This window comes from Choloepus didactylus, chromosome 8, assembly GCF_015220235.1.
Source record: "Choloepus didactylus isolate mChoDid1 chromosome 8, mChoDid1.pri, whole genome shotgun sequence".
Lineage (NCBI taxonomy): Eukaryota > Metazoa > Chordata > Mammalia > Pilosa > Megalonychidae > Choloepus > Choloepus didactylus.
Genome location: NC_051314.1, coordinates 81,504,295 through 81,528,514, shown reverse-complemented (window position 1 = coordinate 81,528,514; position 24,220 = coordinate 81,504,295). Strand labels below are relative to the sequence as shown.

At 48.4% G+C, this 24,220-nt stretch overlaps 1 pseudogene; it reads right to left on the bottom strand.

Moving 5' to 3' along the window:
- Positions 1–3,444: 3,444 nt before the first annotated feature.
- On the bottom strand, positions 3,445–21,855 carry LOC119542776 (annotated as a pseudogene).
- Positions 21,856–24,220: the final 2,365 nt, after the last annotated feature.

Below are 24,220 nucleotides of genomic sequence, written 5' to 3'. Positions count from 1 at the left end.
CTGCCCCTCCTCAGACTGCAGGACTGTGTTTGGGGAGGGGGCTCCCAACCCCGGCTGCCCAAGGGCAAGTGAAGAAGCTAACTTTCTTCCTCTCTTTCTTATTTTCCTCTCAGATGTTGGGATCAGATCTCCTTCCCCTTACCCCCTCTCAAAATATCCCCTTTTGCATTTTATTGTTATTCTGCCAGGGAGGGATTGTTAACTACTGTTTTTATTAGTATTTATTATTCACTGTTATTATGATTGTGGTTAGAGATTTGTTCACAGTGTTCAGGGGACAGCAGCCTGGCCAAGTGGGGGGCCTGCCTGTCACGTGTGGGTACACGCACTCATATACTCCTTGCACAGTGCACACACTTCCACGAATATGCCCACAAATGTCTGTCCAGCAATTCACAGGAGGCAAGCGTGCTCCCACCCCAGCTCACAAACAACACACTGCCCCCTCACACACACACCAGCATTCAGGCCCAAACACCCACCCCTAGACCCATGCCAAAACCCACAGGCACGGAGCTTGTAAGTATAGGAAAATAAATAAGAACCCACTTGCAGATATCCCTTCTCTCCCACAACCTGGAGGGGTGAGTCGGGCCTCTGTCTCTCTCCCCCAGTCTCTCTCGCGCTGGTTTTCTTTTTTTCTCCTTGTTTACAGCTTCAGGGAGCTCAAGGCCCATAAATCTTGAGGGGCCTACAGAGCGCAGAGCACATTTGTATGCATCGTTAGGACTCGCTAATACCTAAGCCCATTAACGAGCGTGTATGCGCGTGGTTTCCGGTGTGTATTAACTTATAGTTAAATTCTGGAGGAAAGGGCATTGTGAATTAACACATACGAAATCCATCACGGGCTTTTGTCATATTGGGTTAGTCAGCCATGGGTTGGGGGAACAGGTTACCTGGGTCGGGGTGCACCCACCCTCCAAACTTTCTGAAGGAAGCCGGGAGGCCGGGAGGATGCCGAGGACGCTTCCACCCCAACCCCGGTCACTGAGAGGCGCCGGGCCAGGGCGGCTGCACACCTGCGGGATGGCGGAGGGGCAGGAGTCCTGGGTCGCGGAGGCCGTCGCGGGCGGAGGGGAGCGGGAGAGGGGAGGCCCTGCGGGCGGCAAGCCGAGGTTGCGATGAGGCCGCTGGGCCGGTGGCCGCTGGGCCGCCTAGTTTCCGCTTTCTGAGAGGAACGAGAGGAGAGGCAAAGTGGCGTCGCTGAGCTTTAATTAAACCGAAGAGAAGACAGTGGGGGGAGGAAAAACGATCGGAGGAGGAGGAGGCCGAGAGGCCGGGAAAGGAAGCCAGTCCCAGCTCGGGCGCGGATTGCCTGGAGATCTTTCCAAAGAGCTGGAAGCTGGGTCGTTGTATGGAGGTTTTCCTTCCCCCCACGGCCGTTACTCCACCCCAGTGGAGGCAGCTAATTCCAGCTCTTAAAAAAAAAAAAAAAAAAAAAAAAAAGCAGAAAGAAAAGAAAGAAAGAGAAAAATAAAACCCTTTTTTTTTTTTTTTTTTTTTTTTGTCTAATTATATGGCGAGTCTCAGCCAGGTGTTCCTGGTTCCAATGACTCAGATCCTGTTGGAGCCCCAAGGATCTGGATAATTGGGCCTGTATAGACAGAGATGAAGGATGCCAGTTCTAAAGGGAGGAAGGAGGGAGAAAGGTCTATCTCTTGGGGTCATGTAGAAAATGCCAAAGACAAAACAAACTAAATTATCGTGTGCTATCGGTCTATTTGCCGATTTAAATACAATAAATCCGCGGACGGGGGAAACAGGGTATAAGCTGCCAGGACTGAGAGGGGCGGCAGGAGAGAAAACGCGACCCCCAACCCCACCCGATCTTTCCTGTGCAGGAGCAGAGCAGCTAAGGGGCCTCCTCGGCGCAGCTCCCGCGGCCGCGCGGGCCGGCGGGGCCGGAGCCGGGGCTGGGGGCGGGGGCGCGGGCGGGGGCGCGGGCGGGCCCTCCCCGGGCGCTGTGAACTTTAGCTGGGCCGCCGCCTGTCAGCCCCAGAAAGCGTTAAAGGTGCAGCAGCCCGCGCCAGCCTCCGCAGCCGCCTTTGTACGCGTGATTTATGACTTCAATCTTGGTTCACCGAGAGTTCACACGGCTTTCGCTGCTGTTGAAGGTTAAAAGATGGTCTTCGCTTGACAAGTGGGACTATTGAAAATTCCTTCTTCTTCTTCTTCTTTTTTTTGTTTAAGAAGCAACGAGCGGAGATCAGGAGAGAAAAATTTGGGGGGAGGGGGCAGGGGTTGCAGGTGGGGCAAAATGGCAGGTCAGGAAGGTTTGCCCCCCTACATTTGGGATTTTTTTGTAACCAGGATTGGGGTGTGTCTGTAGGGAAGAGGGGGTAAGGAATAGTCAGGAGCTAGGGATGGGACTTAAAGATCATATTTGGAGGCCAAAGAAGTGGCATTAAAAAAACAAACAAACCATAATACTCCACAGTTAATTATCCTCCGAAAGTAGGGCCGGGGAAGAAGAGAGTTTGAGGTGAAGGGCGGGCTGTGTCCCCACACCCCACCCCACCCGCTCCGGGCAGTAGGTGCCTACCGTGTGTGCTTGGCCGCGGAGTCGCTTTTCAAGTCCATACCCACAGATTTGGGCAAGGTAGTTTTAAATATTAATCTTCCAACTCCTTTCATCCTGAAAACCTATCCTGACAGGCAAATTTGATGCGAATGAAGAGGCTGATGGGAAGGTTGTGGAGTTGGGATTAGAAATCCCTTCTATTCTCAGCTTCTCTTAGCCCGCGATCTGGTCCCTCTTCCTTCTAGCGTTCTGAGGAAGGCAGTGCCATAGCAAAGATGGTGGTCAGCCATCTCCTAATGGCCAGGAGATAAAGCCCCTTTGCAGTCTGAGGCTTCGAGTATTTGGAAGAACAAGAATTTCTCCTTTTCAGATTCCCGATGGATGTGAGGTTTTGGGTAGGTGTAATGTTTTTGTTTGTTTGGTTGTTTTTGTTTTTGTTTTTTTTTTTGTTTTGTTTTGTTTTGTTTTGTTTGACTCTTGGGGAGTCAAAGAAGGGAGAGAAACCTCAGTCACCAGAGGGTGAGAAGAAGAGAAAGAGAAAGGGGTGATAGAAATGGAGATAAGGAGAGCCCCTGGAGTTATAAGGATCTGAGTGGCTCTGAGTGGCTCTTTGAGGTTTCTTTAAGATATTTTCAAATCCCCTGGAGTGAGAATTTGCGATTATGGTTATGGGGGAGGAGAGCAGAGAGAGCTGAATCTGGTCTTGGCCTGCCCTAGCCCTACTCAGACCCCACCTCTATTCTCTCTCTCTCTCTTTTTTTTTTTTGAGGGGGGAATACAAAATTACTTTATTTGAAGGAATGGTACAAATGAAAGAACTTGGTGGATGATGTTGATACAACTTATAGAAAAGGTAAAGGTAAACCCAACATGCATACACTGCGGCTTCCCCAGTGGCTCTGGGGAAGAAGGCATAACACTTAGCTCTCATCATCACTGTGTTCCAGAGTGTGCTTGTCAAACACACAGTCTGCCAAGTCAGAATCCAGGGCCCCCATCTTGCGCAAGTTGGTTATGTAGTCACCCGATTCTTTGATACACTTCACCTGCTCATTCAGGTAATGTGTCTCACTGAAGTCACACATGTGGGGGTCTTTTTTTTGCCACTGGTCAGTCTTTTTTGTGCAGTTCCAGTAGTGACTGATTCACCCTTTTATCCAAGTGTAATGCACACTCCATTGCATTCGGCCAGCTCTCCCAGTCATCTAATTCAGGTTTCTTGATATCCTGAAGGAAGATTGGGCCACTTAGTTGGTTCTGCAGCTTCATAAGTTCTCAGCATGTTCCCTTTCCTCATGAAATTGGTGAAGAAAATATTTGGCAAAGTTCTTCAAAGCCACATCATCATGGTCAAAGTAGTAAGACATTGACAGGTAGAAGTAAAGGCATAGAGCTCCAGGTTGATCTGGCAGTTGATGGCAGCCTCTGAGTCCTGGTTGTAGTTCTGAACACCTGTAACAGGGACATCATGGCGGACGGTTGAGGAGAGGAGGCGGCGACTGCGAGGCTCTGGAGAGGTGGCGGAGGGCTGCTCAGATTGGCTGGCTGTCGATGGCAAGCGCTGGTTCTGTTCAAGCACTGTCGAAGCAGGAAACCAAGGTGACTCTCCACAAAGACATCTCCTGCCTCCATTCTTGATGCCATGTAGACATCTTAGGTCAGAGCAGCCCCTCAAACCCAGATCCCAGAATTGATGGCATCCACACCAGAGAGAGTGCCCTCTATTTCTTTTCCTGAGTAAAGTTGAAGAGGCCTTTCACCACAACGGGAGGGCTCCTGGAGAATCCCTGTGCGAAGGGAGGAGGGAGAGAAGAGCCAGGGAAGATGGCTGCCCCTTCCTGGGGTAGAATAGGGAGCAGGGAAGAGAGAGACCCTTCAAACCCAGAGTCTGGATTCTGAAGTCACTTTGAGAAAGAGAGGGATGGCCCTCTGACCTCAGGAAGAACAGAGAGGCAGCGTAGCACTGTGTTGAGAAGCTTTGGGGGGTGGGTAACTGTTAGGAGGAGTGAGCTAAGGAAGCTCATGAATCTCTTCCAGCTTCAGGTTGGGAAGCAGAAGAATGAACTTAGCCTCTAGAAGTGATGGTTGCATTGAAGTTGCCTTCCCGCCCATTCCGACTGCATTCTGCCCTGGGAAATAATTTTATTGGGCTTTTGCTTACCTGCAAGTCTGGAATAATTATGAATTATTAATTCATAATTAAGACTGTTGATTGTGATGATTGCTCTTGGGTGGGCCCATTTATTTCTGTCTCCTCGGTGAGGCAGAGGGTACCCTCTGTTAGCCCTTGCCCTCTGTAACTAAGCCAACTGGGGCCCAGCCCCTCCTGAAGGCAGCCCTCAAACTCCTGTATGGGATGGTTGCTTCATTACCAGTCAAGTCACGTTGCACCTTACAGAGTATTTGTGCTCAATCCACCCACCCCCCACTAACTTCAGATCTCAAATGCTTTGTACTCTTTATTCCTGAGGCGATAGAGTGGAGGCATGGGAGTGAGACCCCAACAGGAGAAACAGCTTGGCCAAGACGTTTGTGGAGAAAGAAATCAAGTCCCAGCAGCAGGACTCCCAGGCTCAATACCAGTGTACCAGTGCTATCCGGGATCAGGACTGGGAAGTCTGCCCCCCCTGCCCTAGGGTGCTGCTGGGGCCCTTGAATATTTACCTGGCTCCTTCTCCCAACCTTCTTTTCCCCCATCCTGCCTCTTTGTAGGAGGCACAGACTTCAAGACACACCATGCACTGTAGTGGAGGGGGGTAGGGAAGTGAGAGCTGACAGTTGTTTCACATCTGTAAGGGCCTAGAGAGGGAGAGAATTCTCCTGTCCCACGAGATAATTTCCATCTAAATCCCTGCCAGCAGCTTTCTTCCCCCAGCACTGAAACAGTTCTCATCATCTCCTTTGCCCTCTTCTCCTGTCCCCTGGAAATGTAGGGGAGGGGGAAAAGTAGAAGGAAAGCAGTTCTCGATAGCTGTGCCTAGATAAAGAGACAGAAATAGCACATGAGAGAGGGGATCAAACCAGAGATCTCTGCTGTGTCCCACAGTTTCACCTCCATTCCTCAAACCCAGCTCAATACCCTGAATCCCTCCCTCCCCCAACTCTGTCTCTCATGGAAAAGGGGCCCTTCCTCCCTCCCTAAGGCAAGGTCTGCTCTAAGAACTTGCTCTAAGAATGCCATCACCTTCCATGGGCCATTCAGGGACCCAACCCCTACACATATCTCAGTGCACATCGCTAATTCCCATCCCACCAGTGAGGTGGTCCATGGAGTTATCTTGATGTTCACCCCAAGCCTCACTTGTGCATCCCTGGAGACGTTCCCAGCATCCCTTGGTCTCTCAAGCAGGAGGCAGATAGGAAGCCCATCTCGGATATTCCCCTGGGGCTGGTGAGTAAATTTTAATTTACTGTTTGATGCTAAATAAAGAGACCTTGGGAAAAAAAGGAAGGAGCAATTGCATTGGCCCCTCCTCTGGACGTTGGCTTTCTCCATGAAACAGTGCACTGTTGTTCTTGGACGACCATTCCCTACCATCTCTGTTAGAAGGGTTTGAGTTTCACCCTCCGTTCACCCCCATTAATCACCCCAGCAGCTAAACATCACCCAGCCCCCTCTGCCCTTTCTCTTCTTCTTGCCCTTAGTATTCATGGTGGGGCATTCCTCCCTGCTGCATGCCTCACAAAGACCCCTCCTCCATCCCAAGGCCCCTGCCCCTTCTCAGCTACCCAGTCCACGGTGGGCACTATACTCACCGTTCCTGATGCCCTCAGCAGTGACCACTCCTGAACCCCATTCCCCAGCTTTCTCCATACATAGCCACTGCTCTGTTCCCATGCCACACCCTCCATCATGTACCTCATTTCATTCCTATACACCTTCTTCAGCCTCTTCCACCCACCACCATTCTTTCTGCCATGCCCCTTGCACTTGTAGCCCCTGTCCACCTTTCTACACTTCTTGCTTCTCTTCTTTCTCCCAAGATGTTCCCTAGGTCCTTCAAATAGTGACTTTGAAACACTTCCCTTCCAGCACTGAGAAACTGAGAGGCAGTATAGCACAGTGGTTAAAAACATGGATTTTGGATTCAAATCCTAGATCTGTGTTTGCTAGTTGTGCAACCCTAGGCAAGTTACTCAACTTCTCTGAGCCATCCATAAAATGCACATTCTCATTGACCTTATAGACTTGTTGTGTAGACCAGATTAAATTATATTTGCATAGATCCAAATATTCAGTGAAGGCTTGATAAATGCAATTGTTAGTATTAGAAGCTTCTTGGGAGGAGAGAATGGGTCGCTCTTCAGATTCCAATAAAAATTAAGGAATTGCCTCCTCCAGCACCTGAGAAGGGGGAATAAAAATTGCATAGTCTTGCAGATAAGCAGGACCCCTTTACCAGGCAACCATACTCTTCTCTTAGCCCTGGAACCAAGGTTCTCAACTTTGGCTACACACTGGAATTGCCAGGGACACTCTTAAAAATTACCGATAACAAAAAAAAATAGTGATGACTGGGTCCCACCCTCTAGAGATTCTGATTTGGTTGATCTGGAGTAGGGCCCAGTTATGTAGATTTTTAAAAACTTTCCAAGTGATGATATTGTGCAGCCAGAGATTGAGAATGTGGGCCTTAGAAGGTGATACAAGACGTAAGAGAAGGCTGCCAGCTCTGCCCACCTCCTATGTGTGTGTGAAGAGCAGGGAGAGGAAGGGGACTGAGAACTGAGAGCTTCTCCATATGGGGTACCCCCTCGCCAGTCACATTGCTTCAGTGTGGGAGGGTGTCACTGAGGAGTAGCTTCTCTTGAGATCTCAGAATTTCAGAGCTTCTCACCCTTTCATTTCCTACAGCTATTAGGATTTAGAAAGGTGCCGTCCCAAGAGGAGTCAGGGGAACAGACAAATTGGCCTCTTAGAGGACCCTCTCTCATCAGAAAACCACAATGTCCTTAGACCACCAGTGACAGAGGCACCTCCCCCAATAGTGGGAAAATTTGCAGCTGCATAGTAAATGGAATATCTACCTGGTTGCTACAATAATAGGCCAAGCAATTAGGATACAAGTTTCCAGGATCTTTTCCTATATTTCCAAAAAGATAAATCACCCCAGGAACAGAATCTGCATATTGTAATTAACTGATAAATATTTCATGCCTAGTTCAAACTTTCTTCTCTTCTATTTAATGACTACAAACTTAAGCAAAGAGGAAACAAGGGAATGAAGAAAGTGGAGGGAGGATTGGGAGTGGGGAGGCTCTATACCGGCTTTGGGGGAGGGAGAGACTATCTTAGTAGCTTGCTCCTTTATTTACTTTTCTCTTGTTCCTTTAAGAAAACATTGCTCACCTGGAGAAAATCAGGTCACAGCTGGGAGAGGGTGTGACTTGGGTTTGTTAGCTTCAGCCCTGACCTCCCCCAGGAAAGGCCAGTCTCCGGTGACCCTGGGGTCCCTGGGAAGGAGCTGGCTTTGGAGTCCAAGGGCCCAATGTTTGAATACAGGCCTGTTCCAAGACTTATTAGCTGGATGGCCTTAGGCAATTTACTTAATTTCTCTGAAACTCAGTTTCTTTTTCTGTAAAACAGGTATAGCAATATTTACCTTATATGATCGTCTGGGCCCAGTAGGGTCTCAATGCAGGTTAACTATTATCATCAACAGTAACACTTTATAATTAACAGCCACCCTATTGCATTGCATTGCATAGCTTCCCTTGCCTCCACCCTAATGTTTAGGGCATCTATTTGGATAATGATAAGCCAGCAATCAACAATTGAATTCTTATGGCTAGTACTATGAATGTCTTATCTCATTTAATCAACAGGACAACCATATGAAGGGGGTATATTATTATCCCTATTTATTATCTGTGTTTTGCAAATGAGGAAAGTTAGGTATGTAGAAGTTAAGTATCTGGTCCAGAGTCACACAGCTAAGAAGCAGGTAAGAGCACAGGCTCTGTAGTCTGACAGTGTAGGTTCAGATTTGGGCTCAGCTATTTAATTAATAGCTGTAGGATTTGGCATAAGCCATTTAACCTCTCTAAGCCTCAGCTTCTTCATCTGTAAATTGGGACTATTGATGCTGCTGACCTGGAAGGTAGTTGTGAGAATTAAGTGAGAAATACATGGACAGTGACCAGCTCAGTCCTGGCACATGGTAAGCACCCAATAAATGTTAGTTGTCACCATTACCAACCCCATCATCACCTCTAAAAGCGCCAATGACACCCTGACTCAGGGCCATGGTGTCTCCTGCTGTTTGGTGTTGTTTGGGGGTGAGTGCATGTGAGGGTTCTTCAGACACCACAGAGCTGCTCTGTCATTAACCCCCCTCCCCCCTCCACTTCAGGATCCAGGACTTGGGGAAAAAGGACACTAAGCAGATTATGACTCCATTTCGGGAATTAAATCAAAACTCAAGGCTAACTCAATTTGGCCTCTGACGAGAGGGAAAGGTTAAAAGGGAGTAAGGAGGCGCCTGGGTGTGCTCTCAGAATTGTAATTGGTTCTGGATCCTTTCCCCCAGCCCCTTTCCAGGGCCCCTGTCCAAGAGGCCACCCCCTTGGGGTGGAGGAATGAGGAAGCCTTAGAACTCTATGTCACCTGAGGCAGGTGAGGGGTTGGGAACTTGTCCAGGGACATTTCTCCTTCAGACCCCTTGGTCAGCCTAGCCCTGGATTGAAGGGGTCGCCCCGGGACTGGATGAGGCATGGGGGCTTAGACTGGTGGGTGGGCCTTGGTAGAGCAGAGAGAGTCTTCCCTGGAGAAATACCTGTGCCAATCTTCTTCTCTTTAAAGATAGGTCTGAGCAGTGCTGATATTGCCAACTCTACTGTTCAGCTGTATTTATTAGACAGCCTAAAATTATTATGATACATGTATGTGTATCAACATATAGTCCATGTGTGAACATCCACTCAACTCTTATTCAGCTTCAAACCTATAACCCAGATTATTCTGAGTACTGTAATCCAAAAGTAAAAATGAAGATTTCTACTTGAGGGACAGCAGCTACTTTAATCAGTATTTTCTCCTTTGTTCCCAGCATCCTCCATCTGGGCTTAAGAGACCATTCCTCATTTTACAGAAAGGGATACTGAGGTTCAAGAAGATGAGTAACTTGTTCAGAATCACAGACACAATGTGGGATCCAAGGATGATTCCAGTATCTTGGGAGAGAGAGGGCAGGGAAAGCCCCCACCTGGGCCCTAACCCAGATCACCCCAAAGCCGAGTGGGAGGAGGACAGCGCCCGGGAGGCAAGCGCTGCGAAGGGAGGGACTCCGAGGCTCGCCAAGCAGCGGGGGCCTCGGGCGAGAGCGTCGCCAGCGCGTCCTCATTCTGCGATTACTGTCAGGGGACATCCATCAGCGCCGCCCTGGACGCTCAGCCCAGACTGCCCGCCGCCCGCCCGGGTCTCTCCAGATCGCATTAGCGCGTGGCGAGGGCGCAGCGCGGCACCGGCGGCTGGGAGAGGGGCGGGCCCGCGGTGCTCCCGGGGCCTGGGAGGGCGCGGCTGTGGCCGGGGCTACTGCGGGGGCAGCCGACACTCTGCTACAGGATTTTAGGATGCCTCCTCTTCTCACAGTCCCCCGTCTCTGGTGTCCAAGGTCGATGAGGGGGCCCTATATTAGAGGAAAGGCGGGGGTGGGCATGGGGGCACTCAGAGCACAGAAGTCACCTGGGTGGGAGTGTGTGTGTGTGTGGGGGGGGGGTGGTAGGAGCCAAAATAATCACCAGATGCAGAAAGATAGGGAGAAACACAGGTAAAGGGGAAAACAGGAGAAAGTCTGGGGAGAGACAGAGAAGTGAAGAGAAGGTGAGTTAAGTAGGAGAGATGGATGTAAAGGGGAAAGAAAAACAGGATGGAGAGAGAGAGAGAGAACTGCAAAGGAAGATGAGAGAGCAAGGAAATAGAATATCAGATTGTCAGGGATGGGAAAGCCTTAGAGATCACATAGTGCAACCCCCTCCTTTTATACATGAAGAAACTGAGGTGAGGGAGGGGAATCCCTTATCCAAAGACCCACTCCAGCTGCTGGCTAAGCCAGCTCTTGGCCCCCAGGCTCATTCATTCATTCAACCCACTTTTTTTAGCATTTGCTTTGTGCTGGGCACTGGGGCTGCCTCAAACACAGAATCAATTCCTGCCCTTCAGAAGCCATGTGCTCTTTCCTCCAGGGGGTGGGGGTGAGGGGTGGGGGGTGGGGGAGCTGGGCATCTGGGGAGCTCCCTCACCCTCAGCCTGGAGGGTTCCCTGACCCCCAGCTCTCCTGCCCACTGGATCCCCTTTGTATTCTGCTATTCTACTTTTTCATCATGGAATGTTGGCAGCTCCATGGAAGAGAGCCCTGAACTGTCCCGAGGAAGTAAAACACCCCACCCATCTTCCAACGGACTTTCCAGGAGCTGGGGCAGGAGTTTGAGTTTGGCCAACTTGTTCTACCTCCCGTGACCAACAGGCTAGGCCTGAAAGCAAGGCCCTTTATTCCCTGCTCAGTTTGTCCTTTGGGTTGGATTGAGATCAAGTGGAGCTGTAGTGAGGATGATTGAGGTTGGACACAAAGAAGAACTTCCAGATCCATTTTTTGCTGGGGCTCTAAAGCAACTTCACTTACCTGAGGGTGGGGTTACTGCCTTCTTCTAGGAAAGGACACATCCACTTCCATCAGATTCTCCAATCTGTCCTGTGTGAAGAACTGTGCTGGACATGTTGGGGGTTCAAGATAACCTGGTCCCTGTCCATAGGGTTTGTCCTCTAAACATGGATGGACTGACATCTCCTTGGCTTCCTCTGCAGTCAGTGCCAGCTCTACAACATCATGGAATCCCTGAATTCTTTGCAACAATCAGATTATCTCAATTATCCTCCTGCCTCTGGGAGGACTGTGCCATGGTGAGTCCATCTAACCCTCCACAGCTTCTCTCTTTGAACACATTGCCTGATAATCTGGAAGTGCCTCTTCATGTCTAAACTTGTTTCTTCCTTGCTGTACATGTCCATCATCATCGCCTTGACTTGGACTTTGTCATGACCAGGGTTTTTCTACAAATATCATCCCTACTTCCACCCCCCATGATACTCACCTAATCCTCAGTGGCCAGGCATGGAGTGGGGACATCCTCTCTCCAAGAGCTCTGGAAACTTCTCTTTCCTCTATCCAAAACAAAATCCTATATACTCTGAGATGGTGTTGGTAGTTGTTTAAAGAAGGGGCTGCCTTTTCTCCCCAGCCTGGTTTACACTTGGAGGAAGGCAAATTTGAAAGGCTTTTCAGTCTCAGAATCTTAGCCTCCACACCAGTCTCCAAAGAGGGATGGAGCTCAGGAAAGGAGAGAGCAGAGGTCTGAACCTACACCCCATGAGTAGGTTCCATTCTCTACCCCCTTCCCAGCCCTAACTCCCAGGGATGGGGCTCCCAGAGGACAGAAAAGGTGGACACTCCTGAGGCCCCAGACTAGAGACTCCCAGACACAATTCAGCCTTATTCCTTCTTGCAGGCGAAGTGATTCCCTCGGCATCTAACTAAGTGAGAATGCCTGGAAAACAGGCTATTTCTGCAGTCTCTGACACTTCATCTAGAGCAGGATGTCAGCATCACCCCAGGAGCAGTGCTGGAAGTTGAGAAATATTGGGAGTAGTCTGAGGCAATCCCTCCAAAGGCTTGCCAGAAAAGGGAGTTGGAGGACCCAGCCTAGAAATTTACCCAAGGAAGGAGGCCTTGGCAATAATTTTCTGTATATCTGTGCTCACTCTCCGTACATTGTCTTGTGTGATCTTCAGTGCCAGGGTTCAGCACCTGGCACAGAATACATGCTTGTTGTACAAATGGATGAATGAAAAGCTGTGGGAGGTGGGTCATGATCCTCAATTATAGATGAAGAAATAGAGGCACAGAAAGGTTAAACGACTTGCTCAAGGCCACATGTCTTGTCAGGGGCAGAAGCAAGTTTCAATTGGAGCCACACTGGTGGTGGAGGATGGGGAAGAGGAGGAAGGCAGGGAGAGAGGGGATAAACTATGGGATATCACAAAGGGCGACAAGGAGAGCTCTGTAAAGAGTTGACTCCGTGGGAAAGATGGCATTTAAATCCATGCAGCTTTTATAATATAGTCACTGAAGACTGTTTTGTAGTTTATACATGGTCTTGCAAATATCATGAAGAAGTCAAGGAGGGAGACTGGGCCCTTAAAGACTAGGAGAGAAAGCTGACACTGAGAGGCTGAACACCTGAGCACTGGACCTTTGCTAGCTCCAAAATGCTGTGCAACATTGGACCAGCCACACCCATCTCTGAGTCTCTAGAGAAAGGAGATACCAGATAAGGAGGAGGATGGTGCTCGTGGGGAAGGACCAGGCCCTTTTCAGAGTAACAATTGTAAGCATCATGTTCCCATTTCTCTGGATCTATTTTTTGTTATTATTGTTGTTGCTTTAGTCTGATTTTAATTGTTTTGTCTTTTCTGAATAGGAAATACATATACATGGTTCAATACTCAAAAGGCATCAAAGGTGACAAGTAAGTTCCTTCCCATTCTCAGGACAACCAGTCCACTTGGGTCCTTTCTGCATTCTAACCACTGTAACTACCATCTTGTATAACCCTCCAAAGATATTTTCTCCTTCTGGCTCATACTCTGAAGGCGCCACGAGGTTTTGTTGAGACTGATGTTTTGGGACAAGGTGATAAACGGGTCTCCAATCTCCTGGATTGATGGGGCCTTCGACTACTAAATATTGTTTCTCCTTCCTACCCTGGTAAGAGGCAGAAATGCTTGGGCAGGAGAGAGGGCAAATGGTTGCTCACCTTAGGAGCTCAGAAGCCTTGCAGGTGAGAGGGTGGATTGGGGGTCCAGTAGCAACCCTCTCCAGGGCTCTACTCCCCCCACACTCCTGACCCACAACATTAGCCTGGCTGCAGCATGCACCAAGTTGGGTCTTGCTCAAGTCCTCCAGAAAACAAGGCTCCACATCATCCCTCTACCTGTTGCATTATTGGGAAGTTTTTCTTAGTGTCTATCTCTGATTCTTTCTACTTTAGGTATAGCCCATGGCAGTTTATTCTGTTCTGGGTAGAGATGGAACATCCTCTGTGAGACAATAACCAGCACTGACTCTTCCCTCCTCCCCACTTACATACACAGTCTTCCTCCAGGTCCTGTGATTTCTACCTTCCTCTTTTTTCTAGACATGTAACTGCTCTGCTGTCTCTCTTTGCCACCCACCCCCCACCTCAGAAGCTGCTGACTTCCCAGTCCACACCCTCATTTCCAACCACCTCCTTCTTGCCTGGAACATCCCTTTGTTGTTGTTATTCCAACAGTACACTTTTGCCACGGAGATGATGAAATTATCACCAAATTTAGGGCGTAAATGCAGATCCTGTTGCCTACTGCATCTCCCCTTTGGTGATGCACCAGCACAATTCCCGCACTTGTGTCCATCACCCTGACCTCCCAGATCCTCAAACATGGCCTGCTGTGAGACAAGACACAAGTTGAGGCCAAGTCCTCCCCTCCAAACCCTGCCCTGGTAACCTCATTCTTCACATTAACTCTTTGAGCAATTATTATTGAGCACTGTTACTGGTTCTTGGGATACATTTGTGAACAAATCAAAGATCTCTACCCTTGAAGAGTTTTCATACTAGCAGGGAAAGATAGAGAATAAACAATGCACTTATTAAGTGAGTAAATTAGGTTATTACAGAAAAAAAATAGATGAGGGAAAGGGAGATCGGAATGGATGAGAATTCAACAATTTTAATTATGGTAGTCAGGGTGTCTCGTTGCAAAGATGGTATTTGAACAAAGACTTAGAAGTGAGGCAGTAAGCCCTGCACATATCTTGAGGAAGGGTTTTATAAGCAGAGAGAACAGCTGGTGCAAAGGCCCTGAGGCAGGAGTCTGCCTGGCAAGTTTGTGGAACCTGGAAGCCAGTGTGGCTGGAGTGGTTTGAGTGTGGAGAGAGTGGGAGGGCATAACCTCAGAGAGGTAAGGAGTGGCCAGATCATGTAGGGTTTTTCCATAGGCTATTTTTGAAGAACTCTGATTTTTACTCTGAGTGAAATGGGAGGTAGGTGAAGAGATGTGATTGCACTTCAGTTTTTAAAATGACCATTCTGTCTTTTGTATTGAGAATAGATTACAGAGGCTGAGGAAAGACACAGGGAGACTTATTGAGAGGCTATTGCACGAATTCAAGTGCAAAGTGAGTGTTCTGGACTGGGGTGGCAGGAGGGGACATGGCGAGAAGGACCCAGACCCTGGAAGTATTTAGAAAGTAGAGCTGGCAGGATTTGGTGACAGTTTTCTCTCCCTTGGCTTCCATCCCTTTGCTCTCTTCAGTTTCTCTATGCTTTCCTAGGTTTTGTGTTTTCTTTCCCCTTGAAGGCAGTGAGCTTTCTAAGGGTGGGATCTGCCAGGTGCAAAAGGCAGACAAGCCCCAGTGCTGCCTCGGGGACAGGCTGACAAGCAGGGCAGCATCCAGCCTTTCCCAGTCACAGGCTCTCTGTGCTAAGGGGGGAAGGCTGCTATCTCTAAAGAGGACTTGATGGACAGTTATCGAAGGCTCTCAGCTGGGGGCTCCACTCTAGTCTTCATGTGAGCAGCCCTCAAGGAAATCAAAACCAGCTCTTAAAAACATGTCAAGACCAAAGCTGGCGTGTGTGTTTGAGCAGGCTTCAGACAGCTACTTAACACTGGGGGCCTCTGGGCCTTTGATTCCTCTACCCCTTGCCTTGCCCTCTCCCCCCACCCCCATCTGGCTGGTGTTTATCGGCCAAGACGTTGTTTAAATCACACTAGTTTCCTATAAACATTTCACTGAAATGCCATCCGCTGCTCCAGAAATTCATCTATCACCAGCTCAGGGGGTACTTGAGGAGCCTCGGGGTGATGGGTCCCCATCTCTCTCCCCTGTCCCCCGTCACCCCTCCTCCCCTGAACGTATTCTCAGGTTTCACACTATAAGAGCTACTTCCTCTCATTGTAACAGGGCACTTAGTGCCAGGGTTATTTATAACAGTTGAGATGGTGACAGGCTATGGGGAGCGGCCAAGCGCATGGACTCTTTCTCTTTCAAAGCTCAATAAATGGACCTGAAACACCATATACTACCTGATGTTTCCACTTCCTCTGTGTCTCCTGCTGGCTTCAGGGGCACTCAGGCAATGGGGAACAGGGAACTGGACCAAGTCAAGGCTGTGCTCCAAGTTTAAGGTGCTCATAAGTCAGGCCAAATTAATTTACCCCCTCATTGTACCTTTATTCCCCATCCCCCATTTCCGGCCAAGCACTTCCCGGACTCAGGTGAGCTCTCTTCTTGGATATGAGCTGCTCTTGGGGCATTTTCCTCCCCAGGAAGGCCAGCTTCAGGCTGCCACCACAGTGGCAGAGCTGGAACATAAGCTGAGGAAGGTCGTCTGTTCTGGAGTGGAAAGGGAATGCAGGACGTCCTGAGAGGTTCTTCTAAGGAAAAGTTTGAATTGATTGAACTCAGGTTAGAGTGGGGCAGATGGATGAATTCTCTTCCTGAGGACTGAAATCTTTCTTACCGTCCTCCTCCTCCCCAGCTGTGGTTGTCCTAATCCAGAGGCTCTGCAGGTGCTTGTGAGTGGGGGATCTTGACTCGTTTAATGACTCCTCCCACAATCTCATTCCTTTGGCCAGTGCCACATGAAGGCATTACCAGACCTCCTGGTCCTTTCCAAAGGATAGATCCAACTCCTCTCCAGACAAAGGGGCACCTCTACTTCCTGCCCTCCACACCTGTGCCCACTCACCACACTGGGGAGGCTCCAAGGTGAGTTCCAGGGAGAGCCCAGGTGAGAGCTACAAGTAGGGAAGGGTCAGGGTTGATCCAAGGTGGGGCAGGCAGGGGAGGCATCCCTGGTCTTTGGGGGTCAAGTAATGCCCCCTTTACAGGCCAGATGAAGAAAAAAAGTTCTAAGAGGAGCATGTGACTCCATAAAATAAAGGGGCATAATTGGGAGCGATATCTAATTTATCTATTGAATGCCTCCTACGTACTCTTTTATCACTTAGATGGACAGAATATAATTGGTGTGCTGAACGCCATCAATCTCAGGGCCTGGGCTTCCTGTGCTGGCTACACCTATTACTGTCAGATTATGACACTGTAATACCAAGATCAATGACATTTTAAATGTGCTCCAGTTATGGGCAATTGCTGACAATAAAAACAGTGACAAATTGATGAAACTTGGGCAGCGATGATCTGGTGTCAAAAATAAACCATAAATAATCTGCTTTCCAAACTGGGAGAGGTGCCTGGGCTACCAGCTTAGGGCAAAGGGGCCCAGGGAGAAGAGAAGCTCTTCCATTTATAGCATCTTGGCCACTCAGAAAGCCCACCTGCTTGGGAAAACTCCCTCCGGGCTGTACTGCAGGCCCCAACAGGAAGATTGAGAAGTAGACTGTGGTCAAGGCCAGGGAGTCCCTTTAGAAAGAGTCCCCATCACTGGGACTGCAGGAAATGCCTGTGTATGGCTGTCAAGGTGGGGGCCTCGCAAGTTCATGGAGACACTTATTTTGCCTTGGGTGGTCTTTCAGGGTTCTGCCCACACTGAGGAATTAGGGCAGGCTGGCTGAGTCGTGGAATCAGACTTAGTCAATGTTAAAGCTGGGAGAGACCTTGAGAACGTCTCCTCATTGAGGGTCTGGCTCTGTCCTCCAAACTGGCTTGGCAGAGGGACCTGGGTCCTTCTTACTCACTGCCCCAACCTGCTCCAGGCATCCTCTCCCCAGGCCAAACCCTCGTTTCCAGGAGATGCTTGCTGTCTTTCCTAGGAGGACTTATCCGAGATACGTTCTGGGTGCTGAACACCCATGTGGTGGGGATGGGACGGAAGAGGGTTCTTAATAGGGTGATGGAAAAAAGATGGAGACTTAGTGACTTGCCTAAGATGACACAGCCAGTATATTCATTTTCCTAGGATTGTTGTAACAATTTGCCACAAACTGGGTGATTTATAAACCACCAGAAATTTATTGTCTCATTTCTGGAGGCTGTAAGTCTGAAATCAGGGTGTCGGCAGGGCACCTCAGAAAGCCGTAGGAGAGAATCTTTTCTTGCCTCTTCTAGCTTCTGGTGTTTGCTGGCAACCCTTGATGTTCCATGGCTACTATCCATCCTACTCTCATGCACCTTCACATGGTCTTCCTCACCCTGCATCTCTCTTCTTCTTATAAGGACACCCGTCCTATTGGATTACAGCCCACCCTAATTCAGTACGACCTCAGTTTAACTTGACTACAACTGCAAAGGCTCTGTTTCCAAATAAGACCACATTCCTAGCTACAGGGGGTAGGACTTCAATGTATTGTTTAAGGTCCACAATTCAACCCATAACAGCAAGTAAGCAGCAGAGCAAAAAAGGAAACCTAGGATGTTGACTCTAAGGCTTATCTCTTTTCCACTGTCTCTTTGCAGAACTTTTACATTCCATTTGACAGATGAGGACCCAGAGGTTAAGGCACTCCCTCAGGAACCTGTAGCTAGTCAGGGGCTAGACCTAAAAACTTAGCTTTTCTGACTCTTCCTATATTCCACCCAGGCTCTTTTTAAATGCTCGGTTTTGGAGGCAAACAGATTTGCATTTGAATCCTTGCCACTTTATAGCTGTGTGACCTTAGGCAAGTTACTTCACCTCTCTGAGTTTCAGGTGGTTGTGAGAATTTAAATGACCGTAGTACATGTAGAGCATAGTGCCTGGGGCCTAGTAAGTGCTCTCTGAGTGGTAGTCCTTAGAGATGTAGCATTCACCTTGGAGAGTGGCAAGGAAGTGGCAGGAAGAAGGGACTGACTTGGGGGCCCAACCTGCAGCACCTTTCACCTGGAGAATAAGTGCCCCGGGGCCATGCTGGTGAGGGTGTCACAGCATACATAAGAGGCCTCTCTGAGGACCACAGAGGAAGTTTGTGGATGACAAACAGTTTAAAATATCGTTTTCATATTAAGACACACAAAATACATTATGTAATACATGGCAGAATTTGTGTAATTTTAAAGCTAAAACTTAAGCCTCAAAGGAATTCGGTCCTTGCTGAGGGCCCTTCAGGCTAAGCTCCCAGACCCCTGGGATCCAGGTTCGTCTCCTCTCTCTAATATCAGAGGGACTTGGTGGAAATTTTTGAGAATCCCGGTGTTAGGGACAGAATTTAGACAAGAGCCAGGATTTCTGACTTCTTCACTCTTTAAAAGAGCAAAACAAAGAAATGACAAGACTATTTTCTCCCTTACCACTGTTTCACCTTCAAGTTTAGCATTAAGTACATGAAGTACTCAGTTTAAATTTATGACAAGTTATTTTTTATTCTTTCCTGTTTAATAATTACTTGCTCAACCATCAACTGGACAAATAGTCACACTTTGTAAGAGGTTACAAAGCAGAACACTAGTAACTGGTTGGATTCTTAAGGAAAGACCTGAAGGCTGCCTTTATCATAGAAGCTTTTAAGCTTTGTGTTTGTGGAGGGACTCTGGTCATCCTTACTTTGCTTTTGACTCCTTCCTCTTGAGCAAAGTCTTCCTTTTAGTCATCTGTCTTATAGCACTCCCACAATCATCTTCTGCAGGTGCCCTCTGTTGGCCCAGCCTTGGGGCTGCCGTTGGCCCAAGGTTGAAAATTGAAGGAAAATTTAACAGCCTAGATAGGCAAAAAGGAGGAGGGAAAATGTCCTGGTAGTTTTCTTACAGAGGCAGGACCCTGGTTAGCTGGGCAAGTCACGTGACTTTGGGGGCCATGTTGCCCCCAACACCTGTTTAAGGTGGAAGGTGGAAGTCTATGTAGTTTTGTTCTCTGGTGGCTTAGCACTCTGCTCAGTGTGGTGGTTTAGGGAGGTGGTATTCTGCATCGGGTATTGTTCTGATAAAAATCAGAAAGCTGCACAAGTTCAGGGTAGGAGGGGATTGGCCATCTCCTGGTTCAAGGACCATTAGACTGCCCTTTGGCGACCCTAGGGGTAGGAGATACAGGACAGGGGAAATTGTCAGATGTCCACACTCCCGGCTTTGCTCCCACACCCTTGGAAATGATAAGCTCATGGAGAGGTAAGCTGACCAGACCCTGGCCAGCCCTTCCAAGAATTTTTCCTCCCTCTACTCCATTGCTTCCTGATATCTAAAACTCCTTGACTAAAGTACCCCTAGGAAGGGAGCCAAGTGACTTAAATCCTTGACAGCTCCATTTCCAAGAGGAGAGCATGCCTTACTCTGCGAAGTCCATCAAAACTAAAGTGACCCCTTCTGATCCCCCCAAGAGAGAGGAATTGGGAATGATGGAAGCATTCCTGCCTCAGAATCCATGGATGGAGTAGGAAAATGACACTTAACCATACTCAGAAAACAAAGAAATCTGAGGCAGAGCTATAGATGGCTCAGGTGAGGGCCTGGAAAGAGGGACAAAGACAGAGAAGGACAGAACTGTGAGCAGCCAGCCTCTGTTCTGGAAATCAGTGCTGGGGACAATGGGAAGGATGGGGCAGAGAAGGCTTCTGGGGTTGGGGAGGGTGTCAGAGAACAAGGCTGAGAGGAGATGCAAGGCAGGAGACTGTTTAAATTAACAGCACTGGGTGGGTTGATGGCTGGGTGGTGGGTGGTGAGGTGAGGAACGGGGGGGTGCAGTGACTCTGAAGTTCTGAGAGGGAGCTCTTTGTAGAGGGCCACCTTGCCACATGAAGGGCCAGAACTCTGTGTCTTAAAAGCAGGAAAGCAAGTTATGTTTCACATCCTTCCCTGAAAAGAAAGATTGGATTTGGTCAAGGATAAGTCCCCAGAAGGTGATTGCGAACCCTGCCTGTTCATCTTGTTGATGAATATGGAGTGGGAGCAAAGTTGGGAGTGTGGGAGTCTGACAACGTCTTTATGATTCTGGAATCACTTATTACACCTTCTTCCTCCTCTGCCTTGGCTAATGAGCTGTGGGTATCCACAGCACAAAGGGCAGCCTTGTGGGTAGTGCAGAAGCTGGGCCCTGCCTCCTGGCCTTCTGGGGAAACTGGGTAGGGGGGTTGTTTGTTTTTCAATTATCCCTTTGCCCTCAGCATGACTGACCCTTTCCCCTCTATGAAATCTCTGGGTCCCTTCAAATCCTTCAGGATTCCTAGCCTTCAACCCTACCTGCTCCAGGATTTCCAATCCTGCAAGCTGGAAGTCTTTTGTCCTCCCCAATATCAATCCCTCCTGCTGCAATGCAGCCTCATGGCCTCTGGACTGGAAAGATGGCTCCTGGACTCATCTTCCCCTGAAATATGGCTTTTCCTGCTGGAACCCTCATCTTGGAGACCAGCATCATCATCCAGCCACATGGAACTCTGAGAGTCGTCCTGAATTCCCCCACCTTATCAAACTCTCTCAGTCAACAAATATTGATTGAGCATCTTCGAGGAGCCAGGCACTGTTCATGGTGCTGAAGAACAGCGTGTCCCCAGGGAGCCCCTGCCCCCGCGGGCTTGTCAGCAGTGACCTAGAGTGGCGAGTCCGTCTCTGAATATCTGTTATTATCTCTGACCCCTTTTTTCCACTGTCGCCAACCTCTGTCCTCCCCTATCACCTGGAATCCTCTGCTTGGTAGCCACAGTGATCTTTCCAAAGCCAGTTCTGCAATTCTTATGCTTTGCCAAAACCTAAAATGAACTAAGCTGATGTATACCAAGAGGGGCGGACTTCAAAAAAAAAAGTAGAGGGTAAAAAAAGCAAGTTGTAAATGATAGCATAACAGTTGGACAACTTTTATTAAAACAAAAAGCATTAAAGCAGTATTATATGTTATTCATGGATATATGTATATGTGGTAAATATATATATATATATATATATATATATATATATGTACACACACACACACACACACACACACACATATATATACACATATATATAAAACACAGACTGGAAGAACCCCAAATTCATGATTGTGGTACTTCTGGGGAGGAAAGGGAATGGGAATGGGGAGAGGGACAAAGGATGCTTTAACTTTATGTGTAAGGACATGTTTACTTGATTTTGAAAGCTCAAAAGCAAAGCTAGACAAAATGTTTACAGCAGCTTATTAGAACCTTAAGTCTGGATAGTGGGTACAGGAGTATTCCATTATTCTCTGTGTTTTCTGTAATTATGGAAAACTTGTAAAATTTTAAACCATAAAACCTTCAGGGGACCCCCAGTGTCTCCACAGCTGTAGCCCGGCATGTGGGACCTTCCCAAGCTTGTGATCACCTCCTCCGCAGCCTCACCTCCACACTGAAGGACCCGCGGTTCCCACGGATGCTGCAGGTTCTCCTGTGCCTCTGTGCCTTTGCCCATGCTGTTCCCTTCTGAGTGCCCCTTCCTGCTTTGTTGCTTCACTCCTGTCCTCTCAGACTCAGCTCCAGGGAGGTGGTATGGGTGGAGGTGTGGGGAGCTCATTACGCTGTGGGGAAGGCAATCCTTTCTTCTGGTTTGTATTCAGCTGCAGCCAGAGAGATAGATCACCTGTTTCTTTTTATTTAAAATCTGGTTTGTTTCAAAACTGTTATCAGCGAGTGGGAGGTAGAAAGCGTAAGACCCTCCACAGAGCCCGCCCACCCCTCATCTTCCCCAAATAGCCCAGCCCTGAGGCAGAAACTTCCCAGCAGAATAAGGAAAACTGATAACCTTATTCCCTGGTCTGGTTCTGTTAGGATTATCATCTGGCTTTCCCTGCTGGTGTTGGAAGAGCTGCTTTAGTGCAGGCCAGTGCCATCCTGTGACTAGAGAGAGGAAGCCTAGGCTGGGTCTGGTTTGGCCACCAGCCCCTGCTGAGATGTTGAACATGCACAGAAACTCTGGGCCCAGAACACCCTCCCCACATCATTCTGCAGCTGACTTCCACACATCCTCTGAAACAGGTTTGGTGTTGCCTCTTTCACATCATCCTTGCTTCCCCTGTCACAGATTAGGGGAAGTGCCCCCCATGTGCCCTCCCAGAGGCAACTGTCCTTTTTCCTTCACTGCAGACATCACACTGAATTATAACAACATGTTGATGTACTTGTCTTCTGCACCAGACATTGTGCTCCAAGAGGGCCAGAACTGGGTTTGTCTCATTCACAGTAGGCTTCTCAAACTCCTGCCCCTCTGCCTGGCTTATAGTAAGTGCCATATATATATACATATGTAAAGTTGTGGGTTGAATGATAGAATGAATGAGTGAACTCTCTTCCCCACTAGACTGTGAGCTCCTTGTTGGCAGGGACTGTGCTCAGATCATCTCTGGATACTCAGTGCCATGTATAGTGCTTAGCACATAGTTGATGCTCAATATATATCTGTTGAATTGAGTGAATGGACCTCAGTTTCTCCCCTTACAACCTGGGTGGGAGGGAGAGAAACCCTGCTTCTCCTTCATTCCTTCCCTAGCCTGTATCAGGGCTGATGGCTGATACTGTGGGGCCCTTCCTGCCTGTGATGATCACATACCCAAACATTATAATCTTACAACAGAAAGTGGTGGCCGTGTGCCTGAGCCCAGGCATTCCTCCTAGAGCCTGTCCCAGGTATGGGAGGACTCCCCTTGAGAACGGGTCATCCAGGGCCTTTCCCTGCTTACTTCAATCTCCAGCATTATTGAAGATCCCCTGGTCTACCCTAGATTCTTCCTGCTATCACACAAGCCTTGCTTCATCTTATTCTATTCTCAGGGAAGATGTGTTGCAGTCAGTTGTATCTGATCCTCAACTCCATCTAAAATATAGATTCTGTCCCATTTTAGAAGAAGTGTTTCCCCATCTGGAACTTTCTTTTCAAGTTCATATCACCATTCTACTTCCAAAACCCAGACCCCAATCCTCCAAAAAGACTTCCTGATTAAGCTAAACACATTTTAACTTTCACCCCCTTCTCTCATTACTCTACATCCCAATAACATTTGCAAACTCAGTTTGTATTTGCCCCCTACATGATTTTTGGTGTGTGTTCTGTCTTCTTAACCACACTGCACAAGCATTCACTATTTTAAACAGGCTTGATAGACAATTATTGCAAATTGACAAGAAGAAAAAATACACCCCAAAAATGTAGAGGTGGATTTGGTATTTTCTTTCTCTCTTCTTTAACTTAGAATTTATCATCTTGGTACTTGGAGATAGCAAGCTCCCTAGCACAATGAGAATTTGATTTCTGCAAAATGTTTCAGAACACATCCATTGCATAAAGTGCCTGTAAATACACCGGAATAAAGACCATGTCTTTTATTTGTATTATTTTTCTAAGTCCTCCACTCTATAGGGTTTTGCCCAAAGTCCTTGATTTAAATCCTAAGTGTTGATTGGCTGATTTAGCTTTGGATTGTGGTCCACTGAGATCCCTGCATCCTTTAAATCTGAAGAGTTATGTCCTGCCATATGAGTGCAGGTGGGGGAAGGAACTCTGTCACCCATGAGAGAGGTGGTTTTCCTTGGCGTAAGGCCCCAGGCTGTGTGGGGTGAGGGTGGAGTCAGAGGTATACACTAAGGGGGCAGGGTTCGCTGGAGGGGGGTGGGGGTAGTGTGGAAGGGAAGAGAGGAATCTGGGCCAAGACCAGAGGTGGCTCCCGGGGGAGTCCTCAGGGCGGGCAGCCGGACGTCGCTCCATCCTTCCCGCCTGACGGATGGGTCTGCTGCTCCGGCACAAGCTGTCGGGCCAGGCCGCTGCCAAAGCAGAACAGTGGCGC